We start from the raw sequence: 12035 nt of genomic DNA, 5'->3' as shown, positions 1-12035 counted from the left end.
AGCTATAAATGTATTACAGGTATATGAAAATTATGATAGCTCATAACACATCGGTGCTTATGTAATACTATATTAACTATATATAGTTGATGTTTTGATAAATTAGAAATAGTATAAACAATACTCTTTGCTATTGAGAGAGAGAGAAAGAGAGAGAGAGAGAGAGAGAGAGAGAATTTTCTAATAACTGAAATGCAAATTTATATTTTTCATCATGCATCTTTGTTACTGTGGCCTGATTGGTTTAAAGTCTCTGCCTGGTGTTTGCCAGACAGGAGTTTGAGTAACGCTCAGACTCATCAGTGCCTTTAGTGTCTGCAACCTTACCATCCTTGTGAGCCAAGGTTGGGGGTTTTGGAGAGCCTATAGGTCTATCTGCTGAGTTATCAGCAGCCATTGCCTGGCCCTCCCTGGTCCTAGATTGGTAGGAGAGGGGGCTTGGGCACTATATAGTCAGTCTCTAGAGCATTGTCCTCCTTGCTGCGGCAATTTCATTGTCCCTTGCTTCTGCCATTCATGAGGGGCCTTTAAACTTTTTAAGGAACAAGTTTACCACTGGATAATTTACATGTGCTAGCTATAAAGTTGTGTATATTAGTTTGCTTTTCATAACCATTTTACTAATACACTGGATACTATAATGTTATCACAACAATACTATACAGTACTCTATACTGTACAGCATATTGAGAGGTAATAAATTAAGCAGCAAAGTTCAAGAACAGCAAATTCTGCAGCAATTATAACAGAGTTTATGCCGGGAGGGTTCGCAAAGAATTGAAAAATTCAAAATTTTTGGCAGATCTAAATATTTGTAAGAATTTGTATTTTTTCTAACATAAAAACATTACACTATTTATATTGGGTATATTGTTTTCAGCGAAGGTGAACTAGCCATGATAATTTTCAGTGAGGGATAACTACCCCACTTGAAAGTTAGAGGGTGGGGGTGGAGATAGCCCAGTTATCCTGTTCACTTTCACACCTGGGTTGAGTAACCACTTTGCTTACTAGCAGGACTTCTTGGGAGACACAGTGGAGGGCCAATGTGTAGAAATAGTGGAATGTTTGTATGTTAGGAAAAATACAAATTATTACAAATTTGTTATTTGTTCCTGCACAAATACAAACCTTAAACTATTTATATTGGGTAGGCTCACTCTTAAGGAGGAGGAAGTCCTTTAGCAACTGAGTTCGGTATTTTGACCCGGGGTTCTCTCTACTTCGGTAAGCCTGAAGTACTAGGAACACTACCCTTGCTAGATTCTTGTGCTATGCCCTATTAGGGGCAAGTACTATTAGCGGCCTGCAGAAGTGTGTGTGTTCATGTAACTAGCAACATCACTGGTCTTTAATGTAGGAACTCTAATAAAAACCTGTGATTCCTTAGACTTTACCCAATACCCTCCCTCATGAGATATTGGGAACGCAATACAGTATTATTTCTATACTTCTGCTATGAAGGGGGAATCCTGTCCTCCCTCCAACTGCCACCAATCTAGTGGGGGTTGGCCGAGTAAGAATGATACAAATTGGTAAACCAGATAGCTAGTACAGTGAGCCCTCGCTACTTCGCAGTTCGACCATCGCGGATTCACCACTTCGCGGATTTTTTTCATAACCCATGTGTATACATATATCGCGGATTTTCCGGAAATACGAAAATACCGTGATGTGACCGATGGTGCGAGATTGGAGAAAGTAAGGAAAATTGAATCATGATTGATTTTCAATATAAATGAAACTTTGAGGAGCAACAAAGATATCATTTGTTAGAGAGATAGAGAGAAGTAAGGAATGGGAGGTAGTGAAAAGTAGCCCCCCCCCACACACACACACACACACAGAGAGAGAGAGAGAGAGAGAGAGAGAGAGAGAGGTTTAAATGTAATAAACGAAAAAATTTGATAGGTTATAACACATTGGTGCTTATGTAATATCAACTGTATACTGTAGACGATTTGAATAAGTTAAGAAATGGTATAAACGATACTTTGTTAGTGTATTCGTACACTCTCAAGAGCGGCAGCTAGATGTCAGCTGATCTAATCACAGCCAAAAGTAAAAAAAAAAAGAAGTCAACAATACTCGATTTTTAAAACACACCCGAAATTTAAAAACAAAAGTACACACTTTCCTAATGTGTGCAATTAACTATTTAAAGAGTAGCAATTTTCTAGAATAAAATGATGTTTCCCAAAAAATAGTGGTTTGCTGATGAAATCGGATGCCGTATTTTTAGCTATGATTGAAATGGATGAAGACTCTCGGCATAATTTTTTCGTTTCGTATTTAATTGACACTAAGAAAACTAATTTTAGTTTCTTCATGTAAGTATTGTATAACACGGAGAGAGAGAGAGAGAGAGAGAGAGAGAGAGAGAGAGAGAATGAATCAGCTGTTGTAATCAAATGGCGTGTTTTTGTTTCATGGACTGAACTTTACAGTATTATACAGACTACTGTAATATGATAAAGTAAAATATTTGTTATCTATTTTATATGAAATGGGGCTATTTTTTTTTTTTAAATTTACATTCACGTAGGTAAAACAACTCTCTCTCTCTCTCTCTCTCTCTCTCTCTCTCTCTCTCTCGTAAATTGTTTTCCTGCTTTGCTACGTATGTATGATTTTATATAGATACGGTAAATAATATTTGTAATAACATATTTTCTAAAAGCTTTTACTGTAATATCATTATTTATCACTTTCATCATGCTCGTTAAATGCCTTCGTTTGTTTACTGAGCGTACTTAAGGATGCAAAGTGTTGGGGGCAGTTAAGGGAGTAGTAAAAAATAGAGGGTTGGGCATGAATGTAAAGAGAGTTCTATATGAGAAAGTGATTGTACCAACTGTGATGTATGGATCGGAGTTGTGGGGAATGAAAGTGATGGAGAGACAGAAATTGAATGTGTTTGAGATGAAGTGTCTAAGGAGTATGGCTGGTGTATCTCGAGTAGATAGGGTTAGGAACGAAGTGGTGAGGGTGAGAACGGGTGTAAGAAATGAGTTAGCGGCTAGAGTGGATATGAATGTGTTGAGGTGGTTTGGCCATGTTGAGAGAATGGAAAATGGCTGTCTGCTAAAGAAGGTGATGAATGCAAGAGTTGATGGGAGAAGTACAAGAGGAAGGCCAAGGTTTGGGTGGATGGATGGTGTGAAGAAAGCTCTGGGTGATTGGAGGATAGATGTGAGAGAGGCAAGAGAGCGTGCTAGAAATAGGAATGTGACGCAGTTCCGGTAGGCCCTGCTGCTTCCTCCGGTGCCTTAGATGACCGCGGAGGTAGCAGCAGTAGGGGATTCAGCATTATGAAGCTTCAGCTGTGGTGGATAATGTGGGAGGTTGGGCTGTGGCACCCTAGCAGTACCAGCTGAACTCGGCTGAGTCCCTGGTTAGGCTGGAGGAACGTAGAGAGTAGTCCCCTTTTTGTTTTGTTTCTTTGTTGATGTCGGCTACCCCCAAAATTGGGGGAAGTGCCTTTGGTATATGGATGGATGGATGGACTTAATGACGCCGTCGTTTCAGGCGGCGTCATAAAGAAAAACATTTCATTTGGAAGTCCTAAGAAAAATTAAGTAAAACATTGGTAATAACAAAATCAACATACTGTACTGAATAATCAATATAATCGATGCAAAAACTGACCTATACACAGATGTGTAAATGCGTTTGTTTGTTCATTATAATCAGAGATAAACGTAAACAAAACATTGGTTGTCATTTTTTATCGTGCTTTTTGGCGTGTTTAGGAAACGCATGATATAAAGTCGCCTTTAATATTTGTGCCTGTTTTAGTTTTAGGGTACTATAGTACATGCATTAAGTGTTCTGTACATTAAAGGGTAGTTTGTTAACATACAAGGGAAGGTTTTAAAAGTCTGAATATACATGTTAAATAAATACGTAAATATGGTGTCACTACTTCGCGGATTTTCACCTATCGCGGTCGGGTCTGGAACCTATCTACCGCGATAAACGAGGGTTCACTGTACTACTTATGTTATTACAGCAACTCTCCTTAGAAATCGCCTTTCTAACAAGAGACCGGTCGATAACTACCGAAGGCATAAATTTATCTACGGACAAGTAACACAGACCTGTCAGCAGGACAAGCATACGGGCGTAGCCCAAATTATAGTTGTGTCCAGAACTCTGTTGGAGGATGATAATGTTTGTTACCAATAGTTCTCTTTCTTAAAAAGACGAGGAAAAAGTTTGTATTTTTTTTTTCTCCGATCGGTAAAACTGGCATAAGTATTGAATTTTTCCTTCTAGAGAACAGATTACACTTATAAAAAGTTTTCGGTCCAAGTATTTCTAAGAAAACTAAGACCTCTGATCAGAGAGGAAAGGAAGTGCCTATGAAGGCAGATCGTATATACAGTATGTTTGGTTACAGGATGGTAAATGAGTAATGTATAACCTGGTTTCCCACAAGGGATACTGTATAGCCATTACAATATATTAGAACGGAGTTCTAATTGTAAGATGGTCTATCGCCCTTGTTGTCAAAAAGATAGCTTGCATGCATATATACTTACCCATCTGCATTAGCGCATGCGTAATCTGTGACTCTGGGTAAACATTTGAAAACGAATCCGGTTGCAGGAATAATGTATGTGCGACGAACAGTAACATTATTGCCAGAGGAAAATTTGATAGTTGACTAGCTGTGGTATTTTATACGATGTGAGTGCATTTTCCCACAAAAAAAAATATACCGGTAGTTATTGTAGCGATCATTCCTCGTTTTAGGAGGATTGCCAATGTTCATACACAGACAAAGTTGCCTAGCTCCCTGTGGGTGGGGTTTGTAACGTTCATAAACAGAATGAAAAGATGACCACGTTGTTGCTTTGGTTTGAAAACGTAAGCTAACACTGCTCCTTTGGGACCATCACACTGAAATTAAAACTGAAAGCACCCAACAGAAAGGTAGATAGAATATATAGGTTTAATGCAACTAAACTTTTGGAAGAGAACAAAAAAACATCTGCAATTGAATGTAGGAATCGATTTGAAGTCCTAAGAGACTTTCACAGATGAAGAGCAGACAATTAATGAAGAATGGTGTGATATTAAGAACATATATCAGTCAGTTGGTAGTGAAGTCTTGGAACACGCATTTACAAGGAGAAAGCCATGAATATCAAATTATACTTGGGATACTATAAAAAGGAGACAAAAATATAAATTGACTATTGAAAGTTTTTGAGGAAGTAATGAAAATTACAAGGTAGAGCAGGCTAAGTATGCCAGTATTGATAGTGAGGTCAAAAGAAAAGCTAAGAATGACTGGAGAGAATATTTAGACAGTAAAACAGATGAAGCTGACAAAGCTATGAATTCAGGAAGTGGCTTTGGTGTATGAATTGCTCATAGAATTGTTAATGAAACCTCTATCGGGGCAAAGAAGAAGCATATACCAATTAAAAAGAGAGATGGATCTGTTATTACAACAGAAGATAAAGAAAGACAACATTGGATGGAACACTTCAGTGAGGTTGTGAATAAGAGATATGAAAGGAATAATTTGATTGAAAACCTGAAGCTGATGAAGAACTTGATGTGCCCATGAATGAATTCAGTGCGTTTGAAGTTTAAGCCATTCTTAAAACACTAAAGAGATGGAAAGCCCCTGGAAACAATGGAATAATTGCCGAGATGATACTGGATGAAAATGAAGTGACTCCCAGAGTACTTACAAGATTATTTTGTAGAATGTGGCATGAAGAGGCAAAACCTGATGAATTGTAGGTGATAATGGAAAAATAGGAGACCTGGCTGATTGCAATAATTACAGAGGCATAACACTTAAGTCAGTTGATATGAAAATATATAGTATGCTTATTCTCAAGAGACTGGAGAGAAAGATTGATGAAAAGCGTAGAGATAAACAAGCAGGATTTAGAAAAGGTAGAAGTTGCACTGACCAAATTTTCCTTTTGAGACATGTGACAGCAATGCATAGAATATAAAATTCCACTTTTGATAAGAGTCCAGCGTTATTAAGGAATTCCTCCTAAATATGTAAATTTAAAGTGAAAAGTTAATGTTAATGAAGTCTAATCAAATGAATTTCCAGTGAACAGCAGAGTACTCCAAGGGAATGTGGTGTCACCCATGTTGTATATCCTCTTCATGGATTTTTTAATGCATAGAACAGCTGGAGATGGTGGAGAAGGACTGTACTCGATTAGTGATAAGAATTTAGCAGACCTAAAATATGCTGATGATGCTGTCATTGTTAGCAGAACACCATAGGGTTTGCAATAGTTTCTTAACAGAAGTCATGAAATATCACACGAGGTTGGACTGAAGAGAAATAGAAGAAAGACAGAGATGATGAGAACAGAGTATACAATGGAAGATGAAACATCATTGGAAGGAGAAAGGATTAATGAGGTAGAATCATTCAAGTATTTAGGAACTATGATCTCCAATAAAGGGTCTTTAGAATTAGAGTTTAGTGACAGATTGAAAAAAGCAATTCAGACGATGGCCAAGTTAAGTTAAATTTGGAAATCAAATAGCTTGAAATTACATATAAAAATCAGACTTTATATCAGTTTAGTGAGATTAGTGTTACTATATGGACATGAGTCATGGTATGACAATGAAACAATCTCCAAAAGATTTAGTAAATTTGAGAACAAAGCCCTATAAGGATAATGGAGTTGAATAGCAGGACAGGATTAGAAATGAAACTATAAAAGATTACTCAAGTGCCATATGAGGATGAAATCATAATGAGGGGTAGATGGAGATGGTTTGGGCATGCTCTTCGCACTCCCCAGAGAGATTAGTTCACCAAATGTTTAGCAGGGCTCCACAAGGCACTAGAAGAGTAGAGTTGGAAGACCCAGACCTACATGGCTGAGGACTATGAAGTGTGAAGTAGATGATGATGAATGGAGAAGTATTGAATTAAAAGCTCAAGATAACGAAGACTGGCGAAATCTAACCGTGGCCCTTTGTGTCAATAGGCATAGGAGGAAATGATAATGATGATGATGATGGCCACCTTACAATCACTTAGTGTTATTTTTACTCCCGTAGACCGTCCTATTGGTATTAAAATATGTCTTCCGTAACTGCAGCTTGGTTTGGGACTGGAGAGCAACAACCAGGAGTTAGAGATTCAGGTGGGTGGCATACATATCCAAAGGCAGGGAACCTCACAAAGTCCCAAATCTCTTTGCCACTAGAGGAAGCAAAGACCATTCTGAACCAACTGTCATCCCTTGAAATATGACGGAGACTGACAGGTTCGCTCCTGTAAGAGGAGGTACGTTCTCGAATGGAACGGAGAAGCTGAGGGCTCTCGTCTTTGAACACATGGCCAACAGGGAATCTCCCACATGTCTGCAAGTAGCACTACAGGAACATGACTCTATCCACTGAGCTGACATAAAGGTTACGCTAGCAACCTTAATGTTAGTGCAAGCCTACATATCAGAAAAACAACACACTTGACAAGTAAACAAATTAATTCACAACTGGTTTAAATTAGGGTTAAGGGAGGAGAGAGACAAAATTCTAGACTCTGAGTCAAAAACAAAAAGTGACAATATACTAAGTGAGCATTTAAGGGGGGTGGTTAGTTACTCTACACCCAGCTACCCCAGCAAACTACCAACAGGTTGTTATACATACATATAGTAAAGAGTGAAAGGGTTTGTACAGTATTCGTGTAAGAACGAAAAAATTTTAATATAACAATTCTGTTTTTCTTGTTTTAGATACATTTTTACTACCATATTGTGTAAATATGCTAAGGACTTTTCTTTAATGTACTGTACATAGGGATACATGACAAATTTGGAGATAATTTGTATTTTTCCTTAACTAATACAAACCTGGAAAGTAGCCATTAGACTTGAGAGTGCGAAGTGGTAACCCTGCCTAACCGCTTGAGCGGGTAGGCTGGGGGAGGCTGGGCAGTACCCAACCACCTCTATATATACTCTCACAGCTGTGAGGTACATCACTTTTGATTGCAGGCAGGACTCCTGGGGGGGACAGGTGATGGCAGGCCAATTTATATTGATAACTCCAGATTTGTAATAGGTAGGGAAAAATACAAATTATCTCTTGACTTTGTCATTTGTTCCCACACTAACAAACCTTCCGTTATTTATTTAGATAACTCACTCTTAGGTGGATGGACAGCTATCGACCTGGGAAAGCCCAAGTCCCTACTCGTCCTAGGGTGGATGACATCAGCGTGAGGTGGTGTTACGCCTCTCATCCTTCTATTTTACCTCTTAGTCACGGTTTCCCTTGCCTTAACTGGAGTAAAAGGCAGGTTGGCCATGTAAGTCAGAAGAAGGAAGGCCCTTGGCACGCAATCGAGATGTTGATCTGCTACCTTGTCCAACGTTTATCTCCTTCTAGGGTTTAGACTACCAAGCGACAAACTCGACGAGGATTCAAAAAGAATCCTAAGGGTCGCTCTAACTGAGCAGTCTGATGTTGTGGCAGTGGAGGAGCCACACCCAGAGACTTCTGCAGGATGGAGAGAAAAGTGCTACCCAAAGCAGGAAGCTCAGAACCTCTAGGTAAGCCATGGGCTTCCCTTGGCGATCCAGGAAAGGAACGTCACCTAGGGGGAGCTCTAGAGGGAGCCTGAGTCGAGGCAAGGGAGTCTCTCTGCAGCAGAGGAACAGGTTCCATCAATGGACGAGGACGATCCAGACTAATAGGGACATCAGCGAACCTATTAGGAGGTTTCTTAAAACCCTCTGGAAAGAGTATCGGACAACCGCTGAAGGTGGTAGAAGCCGAGGCAGAGGTGTTGGTACCACACTTGCTCGCAGTTCCAACATGTCTGCTTGTGAATTGCTCACGGAAATCGCTGATTTACATGCAAAATTGCAAGATTCGCGCAGAAAATTGCGAGATTCGCCCATCAACAAGCGCGATTCACAAGCTGAAGTGCTCGCAATAGGAGCAGTAGGAGCCATACTGGAAGCAGAAGGTCTAACGCATTTCTGCTGCAGCAAAGAAGCATCTATGTCCGACGAAGTCAGTAGAGAGGGCCTCTCAGTAGGTGCAACCCTAAGCGTTGGAGAACGCACCACATCGGAGACGCGTTTCCAAGCGACACATAGGCGAACGCTTTGCCAAAACTCCCCAGGCAGTAAACGGCACTGGAGGTTTAGGTGGAAGCCTGTCTGAGGGAAGGACTGCGCAAACGCCTACCTCTACCTCACCTCAAGATGAGTACTGTCTAGACCTTGATCATGTACAAGCGGTTCACGATTGTGAACGAGAGCATCTAGCTATTGTTCAAGAACGGCATGAGCGTCATGACTGCCTAACTCTTGAACGTGAACGCTACCCTCGTGAACAGGCGTGTCGTACTCGCGAGCGCGAGCGTCATCCTCCTGATCTAGATCGCGAGTGTCTGGACCTAGGTCTAGACTGGGATGCTCATGATCGTGCAGAGCGCGATCACAACACTTCTCCTCGTGAAGAGGAATGCCTCTGAGGAGAGCGTTGAGACTGAAAGCCTTGTGAGCTTTAAGCTCTAGAGCACGAACGCCTTCCAGAAGAAGAGCGTTCAGATCGTAATGCCTTACAATCCAGTTTCGTTGCGAACAACAATCAGGAGAAATGTGTCCAGAAGAGCGAGGAGAAGTCGAGGAGAAGTTCTTAAGCGCTGCAAGTGGGAGGAGTGCTGGTCCCCAGAAGATCATTACCTGCAACCGATGGGTTCCTGAGGCAAGAAACAAAAGGTTGGAGGTTATGGGACGACAAGGTCCCAGGATGGCAAGTAGGGTTGTCGTCAGCAGGAGGTCGTTGGAAGCTCAAGGAGAGGGCGACAGATGGTGGACTTTGCACAGCTCCAGAGCATGAGATGTTGAAGGCTTTGGAGAAGGGTCCTTCCTGCACCGTGCTGAAAGAGAATCAGTAGTTCTTCCTTCAAAGGGGGTCCTGAAATCCCTACGGTTGGCCAAACCTTCAACACATCTGAAGGGGAGAATGGCTCCCTGGTGGCTGGAGGTGAAGTTGGTCCTCTAGAGGATGCAACTACCCACCCTCCAAGTACCCCAGGATTACCAAGGAGTTAGTCAGTCTATGCTCCAACTCGATCGTCCCCCGCAAGAGAAAGAGTGAGAAGGAGCTTTTGAAGGAGATTTGGGGGTGCGAGAGGAAGACGAACATGCTTTCCTCACCCCTAAGGGAGAAAGATTACGCTTGGCCTTCTTCCTGCTCCGTCTAAATTTCTCCCATTGGGAGGCAGGCCACTCTCTACACTCTGCGCAGGACAAACACTGCTCGCAACAATGCCCTTTACACAAAGGACACAGAGAGTGCAGGTCAGTATCCAATGATGACATGAAGGTGCCGCACGCAGCACCCTAGCCCCCAGGTTAGATCCGCATGAAGGCGATCCGAAAAAATCACGCACACCTGAAAAGAATAAGCAATTCTGATGTCCAATGACAGCCTTGGGAGGAGCGAGAGGAGACGTCTATTCTCTACCAAGCCAAAAGAAAAATTGACGAACCTCACACCTGTGAGAGTATATATAGAGGTGGGTGGGTACCCCCTAGCCACCCCTAGCCTACCCGCTCAAGCAGTAAGGCAGGGTTACCACCTTGCACTCCAAGTTTAATGGCTACCTTCCAGCTTCGTCAAGAGATGACCCAAATAAATAATGGAAGGTTTGTTAGTATGGGAACAAAAGTGGATTTAGAGCGTTAGGCTAAGTATCAAGGGTTAAAGGATGACTCACATTCCTTGCAATGTTAAAATATTATAAATCATTCAGATTTTACCAATTTCCCCTTTATCAACAAACTGCTGTTTTCATGTCTGCTATAGAAGGGCAAATTTTTGGAATTATGCTAACACCTTACCAATGTCTAGGGCTAAATTTACGTAACTCTCTTGGTATCTTCCAGGTTCTGATACTTTATCAATAGCCAAGACATCCAAAATATCTAATAAACTGAGGATACTGTATTCAAAACAACTTATATTACCTCTTATTACAAAATATAATTTACCTTAGCATCATAGTCCAAAAGATTAAAAGCAGCTGACAAATCTTTCGTCTTACGCCGTCGTCCAAATTTTGTGCTGACCCAAGAAGTATTAGATGAACGGCGACGAAACAATTTCATTGTTGATGCTTTGTTGGAATCACTACTTGATGGTGACAAACCAGGATTGTTTCCTGCAACATAAGAAGCTAAGAAGACCAATAAAAAATATAATAATAATACATGATCACGATCAATTTTTGACAAATTTTAAAAGTAATTTATAATTCTCCTAGGAATACAAACCAGAGTCTTTTAATTAGGGAGACAGACGTTAGAATTTGTTAAAGTGTGTTTAACTAGCTTATGAATAGTGAAGGTGAGGTGCCTCACCCCCTTTCCTATCTGGAGTAGCTTGCTTTTGATCTTTTCGCCAGGACTAAGAGTAGCAGTTGAAGTAAATTACATTTAAGAACTCAAATTTGTATAGCTAGGAAAAATACTCGCTATTTGTTCCAAAGAGACATACAAAACACATCCTTTAATTACAGAGACTCACTGGTTGGTGGGCTGGAAGTCCCCTTAGACCTGGAATGGATAGTTATTTTCTTCCCTCGAAGTGTCCACTCCTTGGTCTTGTACAGAAGGTGAGCAGTGACTCCATCAACCTCATAACTGTCTTTCATAGTTATGAAAGACTGATAGGGACTCACCTGAACATGGATGCATGTACTTGACCATAAAGAGAAACCCTTCCCCCTAAGGGAATATCAATTTGAAATCATATCCCTGTAAGATAATTAGTGGGTTGGTATAAATTCCACCATCCTCCCCCTCCATTCTTTAATATAAAAAATGGAGCTCCATAGTGTAACTTGCCAGTATCAGGTCCAAAGCAGCACATTTACAATTTGTAAGATTTGATCCCCTCGGAAAAATTAACATAGTAATTCTACCATTCATTTCAGACTAGCATTTACACGTTACCATACATGAGATGTTTTCTGCCCCGTGTGAGAGCTGTGCTGGTTACACAAC

The 12035-nt window shown here is 40.7% G+C and overlaps 1 long non-coding RNA gene across 1 annotated transcript in view; it reads right to left on the bottom strand.

The window, feature by feature from the left end:
• Nucleotides 1-11020: 11020 nt before the first annotated feature.
• Nucleotides 11021-12035, bottom strand: part of LOC137632249 (uncharacterized) — a 42572-nt gene continuing 41557 nt past the window's right edge. Inside the window, exon 4 of the long non-coding RNA XR_011042025.1 lies at nucleotides 11021-11206. This is a non-coding gene — a long non-coding RNA (uncharacterized lncRNA). The remainder of the gene's footprint in view (nucleotides 11207-12035) is intronic.

The sequence above is a fragment of the Palaemon carinicauda genome, chromosome 41 (assembly GCF_036898095.1).
Source record: "Palaemon carinicauda isolate YSFRI2023 chromosome 41, ASM3689809v2, whole genome shotgun sequence".
Lineage (NCBI taxonomy): Eukaryota > Metazoa > Arthropoda > Malacostraca > Decapoda > Palaemonidae > Palaemon > Palaemon carinicauda.
This window is presented reverse-complemented; position numbering and strand designations above follow the sequence as displayed.